We start from the raw sequence: 7,500 nt of genomic DNA on the forward strand, positions 1-7,500 counted from the left end.
AAAAATTTATTTTATGCTAGACATTCCTCTTATGTATTATTTAATATAATTTAAATAATGTTGAAAATTTTTTCTTTTATGGGAATACTAAGATTCTCATTTATCATAAATTTTCGTTCAAATATGAGGTATTCAAGAATATATTTTCTATATTTCTTTTTATGCTATTAATATTATGGATTGAAAAATACAATCCAATAATATGCCATATGCTTAAATTCTATTAATTGACTAAAAGAATAAGCAACTAATTTAGCATAGTCTTACAACCCTCAACCATATGTAGTCCAAGCAGCACTTTAAAATTAATTAAAGTACATAACAGCATGGACCGCAATATGCGTTCAAAATGTCGATGTTCATGTGTCCTGCAGTTCACACGATGACGCACAGTTTGCTGCGTTCTTCATCGACCCATGAGCCGAGTGATCCACCGCTTAGAGTGATAATTTTTTTGTATTTTTTTAATTCAAAGTCAAAGAATTTTAATTTATTGAAAGTATTAATAATTAATCAATAATAAATTTTTAATACATAAGTTTAAAACATCTTTCAATAAATTGTAATTTTAAACCCAAACATTTGCAGCTGCGCATGTCTTAGGTCAACAAAAACAGTAATACCTTTTATATATTATTTTCTTCTCTATTTGTGCGTTTTCTTTTTTTAAATTTTTCAACATGTTTTTAATCACAAATAGAAAATACCATAAAAAAAAGGTATTACACACGTTAATGTGAACAAGTTAACTTATCATTTATAATATTTTATATAAATATCACAATTAAATATTATTTTCTATATAAATAATAAGTACAGCTATATGTTTAAAGGTTTTTTTATTGCGTTCAAATACAATGTATGCGAAGTTCACAATATAATATATATTGTCATAATGCATTACAAGGAGTTAAAAAAAAAAAAAAAAAACAGAAAAACATTCAAAACATTGTATAATTCAAAACATTTTGAATGAAAAGAACAAAAAGAAAACTTTTTTTTCTTTTTTATTCTTTTTTTTTATTTTGTTTTTATATAATTATTTTTTTTTTCTTTTCGGATAGGAACACAATAATGATCCTTCCGCAGGTTCACCTACGGAAACCTTGTTACGACTTTTACTTCCTCTAAATAATCAAGTTCGGTCAACTTTTGCGAAACAACCGTGAAACACAAGGCGTCACAGTGATCACGTCCGGAGACCTCACTAAATAATTCAATCGGTAGTAGCGACGGGCGGTGTGTACAAAGGGCAGGGACGTAATCAATGCGAGTTAATGACTCACACTTACTGGGAATTCCAAGTTCATGTGAACAGTTTCAGTTCACAATCCCAAGCATGAAAGTGGTTCAGCGGTTTACCCGGACCTCTCGGTCTAGGAAATACACGTTGATACTTTCATTGTAGCGCGCGTGCAGCCCAGGACATCTAAGGGCATCACAGACCTGTTATTGCTCAATCTCGTTACTGCTAGACGCAATTTGTCCATTTAAGAAGCTAGTGTCCTTATAATGGGACAAACCAACAGGTACGACTCCACTTATATAAACACATTCAAACACTTGTACATTCAAGATGAACGCATGAATGAAGGCTATATAAGCTTCAACACCATAATCCTGAAAGCATCTATTTAATATATTTGAGTCTCGTTCGTTATCGGAATTAACCAGACAAATCACTCCACGAACTAAGAACGGCCATGCACCACCACCCATAGATTCGAGAAAGAGCTATCAATCTGTCTTACACGCTTATGTTCGGACCTGGTAAGTTTTCCCGTGTTGAGTCAAATTAAGCCGCAGGCTCCACTCCTGGTGGTGCCCTTCCGTCAATTCCTTTAAGTTTCAGCTTTGCAACCATACTTCCCCCGGAGCCCAAAAGCTTTGGTTTCCCGGGAAGCGACTGAGAGAGCCATAGTAGTAGCTACACCCAATTGCTAGCTGGCATCGTTTATGGTTAGAACTAGGGCGGTATCTGATCGCCTTCGAACCTCTAACTTTCGTTCTTGATTAATGAAAACATCTTTGGCAAATGCTTTCGCTTAAGTTAGTCTTACGACGGTCCAAGAATTTCACCTCTCGCGTCGTAATACTAATGCCCCCAAACTGCTTCTATTAATCATTACCTCTTGATCTAAAAACCAATGAAAGTAGAACAGAGGTCTTATTTCATTATTCCATGCACAAAATATTCAGGCATTTGGAGCCTGCTTTAAGCACTCTAATTTGTTCAAAGTAATTGTACCGGCCCACAACAACACTCGATGAAGAGCACTGAAGCAGGTTTAAATAGGAGGAATATATAAAAAATACATTGTATTAATTATATATAAGAACTCCACCGGTAATACGCTTACATACATAAGGTAATGTACATACCACAATTATAGTTGTACTACCCGTATGAAGCACAAATTCAACTACGAACGTTTTAACCGCAACAACTTTAATATACGCTATTGGAGCTGGAATTACCGCGGCTGCTGGCACCAGACTTGCCCTCCAATAGGTCCTTGTTAAAGGATTTAAAGTGTACTCATTCCAATTACAGGGCCTCGGATATGAGTCCTGTATTGTTATTTTTCGTCACTACCTCCCCGAACTGGGAGTGGGTAATTTACGCGCCTGCTGCCTTCCTTAGATGTGGTAGCCGTTTCTCAGGCTCCCTCTCCGGAATCGAACCCTGATTCCCCGTTACCCGTTGCAACCATGGTAGTCCTAGATACTACCATCAAAAGTTGATAGGGCAGACATTTGAAAGATCTGTCGTCGGTACGAGACCATACGATCTGCAAGTTATCTAGAGTTCAACCAATATAACGATCGAATAATCGCTTGGTTTTAGCCTAATAAAAGCACACGTTCCAAAAGGTCCGTGTTTATTTTGCATGTATTAGCTCTAGAATTACCACAGTTATCCAAGTAACTGTTAACGATCTATGGAACCATAACTGATATAATGAGCCTTTTGCGGTTTCACTTTTAATTTGTTTGTACTTAGACATGCATGGCTTAATCTTTGAGACAAGCATATAACTACTGGCAGGATCAACCAGAATAATATATATTTCTTTTTTATATAATATTTTTTATATTATATAAAAGTTTAAAATGATATTTTCTTATTTGAAAATTATACACAAATACACAAAACATAAAAACATTTACAATATACACAACAATTTTTCTATGTTTCTTTCTTTATTATATTTTTTTTCATTATATTTCATTTCTATTGTGTGATTTTGTAATGGATTTTTTTAATTTTTGTTTTGGTATCGTGAAAAGAATTTTCGTTCTCTATACATATTATTATTTAATTATTATGTAAGAACGATATTTCTTCTTATATTGGCAAAATTTTCAAATAATATCATTCTATACATTTTACTTTATTTCAATGCATATAGTAATATATATACCTTTTTTTAAGAGTATATAAATTTTTTTCTTGATTTGAAATTAATAATTTCAAATTCTATTATATTTATTTCAATAATAAATATATGATAAAAAGTATTTTCGGGTGCAACACATTAATATTTTATTTTATTTAAAAACCATCCTTTTACACATATATTTTATGAGTAAATATTAGAATAGCTCACAAATAAAACTAAAATATTGTTTAATATTTATTTCTACAATATGTTAGTATAGAATAATAGATTTTTTATGTTTTTGTATAAAACAAAATCTATTTCTATTTAAACTAACTGTAGGAAACCAGGAATAAAAAACGCTCATTATATACAATATGTTAGTACAGAATATAGAGTTTTGTATAAAACAAAATCTATTTCTATTTAAACTAACTGTATAAAAACCAGGAATAAAAAACGCTATTATATACAATATGTTAGTACAGAATATAGAGTTTTGTATAAAACAAAATCTATTTCTATTTAAACTAACTGTATAAAAACCAGGAATAAAAAACGCTCATTATATACAATATGTTAGTACAGAATATAGAGTTTTGTATAAAACAAAATCTATTTCTATTTAAACTAACTGTATAAAAACCAGGAATAAAAAACGCTCATTATATACAATATGTTAGTACAGAATATAGAATTTTGTATAAAACAAAATCTATTTCTATTTAAACTAACTGTATAAAAACCAGGAATAAAAAACGCTCATTATATACAATATGTTAGTACAGAATATAGAGTTTTGTATAAAACAAAATCTATTTCTATTTAAACTAACTGTATAAAAACCAGGAATAAAAAGGCACACAAAATCAACTTTCATTTTCATATTTACTTAAAAATACATATAAAGTAAAAAATATTTCCATATAAATACTAAGTAAATAAAGTCATACAAGTATGAAAATTTTCATACAAGTACTAAATACATAAATCATATAAGTATAGTAATATTCATACTTATAAGTATTTAAAAACAATTTCTTACTAATAAACTAACATAAGGAATTCAAATATATAAAAGTATAATACATTTCCTAGCAGTAAAAAATTTTCATATAAGTACTAAATGTATAAAGTCTATGAAGCAATAAATTTTCATATAAGTACTATTTCAGTATATGTCAATTTGAGCAGATTTGTGCAAATTTGTTATAAATGTTCTCTCCCATGTTGACGTTACCAACCCGAAAATATATGGAAAAATTCTTTTAACCTATTTAAAATTTAAAAACTCATATATACGTGGGTAATTTATATCATTTTCAAATATCGTCATGGTCATAATACAACTAATAACATCAAAAGTATTTTTACAATCGATTTTTTTTTTAAATTTTTAACTTGTATGACTTCATATTTAATACTTATATGAAAATTTATTACTTCATAGACTTTATACATTTAATACTTATATGAAAATTTATTACTTCATAGACTTTATACATTTAATACTTATATGAAAATTCATTACTTCATAGACTTTATATTTTTTATACTTATATAAAAATTTATTACTTCATAGACTTTATATTTTACTTCATAGACTTTATACATTTAATACTCATATGAAAATTTATTACTTCATAGACTTTATATATTTACTACTTATATGAAAATTTATTACTTCATAGACTTTATACAATTAATACTTATATGAAAATTTATTACTTCATAGACTTTATACAATTAATACTTATATGAAAATTTATTACTTCATAGACTTTATACAATTAATACTTATATGAAAATTTATTACTTCATAGACTTTATACAATTAATACTTATATGAAAATTTATTACTTCATAGACTTTATACATTTAATACTTATATGAAAATTCATTACTTCATAGACTTTATACAATTAATACTTATATGAAAATTTATTACTTCATAGACTTTATACAATTAATACTTATATGAAAATTTATTACTTCATAGACTTTATACAATTAATACTTATATGAAAATTTATTACTTCATAGACTTTATACAATTAATACTTATATGAAAATTTATTACTTCATAGACTTTATACAATTAATACTTATATGAAAATTTATTACTTCATAGACTTTATACAATTAATACTTATATGAAAATTTATTACTTCATAGACTTTATACAATTAATACTTATATGAAAATTTATTACTTCATAGACTTTATACAATTAATACTTATATGAAAATTTATTACTTCATAGACTTTATACAATTAATACTTATATGAAAATTTATTACTTCATAGACTTTATACAATTAATACTTATATGAAAATTTATTACTTCATAGACTTTATACATTTAATACTTATATGAAAATTCATTACTTCATAGACTTTATATTTTTTATACTTATATAAAAATTTATTACTTCATAGACTTTATATTTTACTTCATAGACTTTATACATTTAATACTTATATGAAAATTTATTACTTCATAGACTTTATATATTTACTACTTATATGAAAATTTATTACTTCATAGACTTTATACATTTAGTACTTATATGAAAATTTATTACTTCATAGACTTTATACAATTAATACTTATATGAAAATTTATTACTTCATAGACTTTATACAATTAATACTTATATGAAAATTTATTACTTCATAGACTTTATATATTTACTACTTATATGAAAATTTATTACTTCATAGACTTTATACATTTAGTACTTATATGAAAATTTATTACTTCATAGACTTTATACAATTAATACTTATATGAAAATTTATTACTTCATAGACTTTATACAATTAATACTTATATGAAAATTTATTACTTCATAGACTTTATACAATTAATACTTATATGAAAATTTATTACTTCATAGACTTTATACATTTAATACTTATATGAAAATTTATTACTTCATAGACTTTATATATTTACTACTTATATGAAAATTTATTACTTCATAGACTTTATACAATTAATACTTATATGAAAATTTATTACTTCATAGACTTTATACAATTAATACTTATATGAAAATTTATTACTTCATAGACTTTATACATTTAATACTTATATGAAAATTTATTACTTCATAGACTTTATACAATTAATACTTATATGAAAATTTATTACTTCATAGACTTTATACAATTAATAGTTATATGAAAATTTATTACTTCATAGACTTTATACAATTAATACTTATATGAAAATTTATTACTTCATAGACTTTATACAATTAATACTTATATGAAAATTCATTACTTCATAGACTTTATACATTTAATACTTATATGAAAATTTATTACTTCATAGACTTTATATATTTACTACTTATATGAAAATTTATTACTTCATAGACTTTATACATTTAGTACTTATATGAAAATTTATTACTTCATAGACTTTATACAATTAATACTTATATGAAAATTTATTACTTCATAGACTTTATACAATTAATACTTATATGAAAATTTATTACTTCATAGACTTTATACAATTAATACTTATATGAAAATTTATTACTTCATAGACTTTATACAATTAATACTTATATGAAAATTTATTACTTCATAGACTTTATATATTTACTACTTATATGAAAATTTATTACTTCATAGACTTTATACATTTAGTACTTATATGAAAATTTATTACTTCATAGACTTTATGCAATTAATACTTATATGAAAATTTATTACTTCATAGACTTTATATATTTACTACTTATATGAAAATTTATTACTTCATAGACTTTATACAATTAATACTTATATGAAAATTTATTACTTCATAGACTTTATACATTTAATACTTATATGAAAATTTATTACTTCATAGACTTTATATATTTACTACTTATATGAAAATTTATTACTGCATAGACTTTATACAATTAATACTTATATGAAAATTTATTACTTCATAGACTTTATACAATTAATACTTATATGAAAATTTATTACTTCATAGACTTTATACATTTAATACTTATATGAAAATTTATTACTTCATAGACTTTATACATTTAATACTTATATGAAAATTCACTACTTCTTCATTTAATATTGCACGCAAAGTATTTTGGTT

At 25.0% G+C, this 7,500-nt stretch overlaps 2 non-coding genes across 2 annotated transcripts; both read right to left on the reverse strand.

Annotated features, from left to right (window-relative positions):
* Positions 1–266: 266 nt before the first annotated feature.
* On the reverse strand, positions 267–445 carry LOC138858701 (5.8S ribosomal RNA). The gene has a single exon (XR_011397736.1). It is a non-coding gene; the product is annotated as a 5.8S ribosomal RNA (ribosomal RNA).
* Positions 446–1,072: 627 nt separating this feature from the next.
* Positions 1,073–3,062, reverse strand: LOC138858713 (small subunit ribosomal RNA). The gene has a single exon (XR_011397748.1). It is a non-coding gene; the product is annotated as a small subunit ribosomal RNA (ribosomal RNA).
* Positions 3,063–7,500: the final 4,438 nt, after the last annotated feature.

The sequence above is a fragment of the Bactrocera oleae genome, unplaced genomic scaffold (assembly GCF_042242935.1).
Source record: "Bactrocera oleae isolate idBacOlea1 unplaced genomic scaffold, idBacOlea1 ctg00000012.1, whole genome shotgun sequence".
NCBI classification, from domain to species: domain Eukaryota; kingdom Metazoa; phylum Arthropoda; class Insecta; order Diptera; family Tephritidae; genus Bactrocera; species Bactrocera oleae.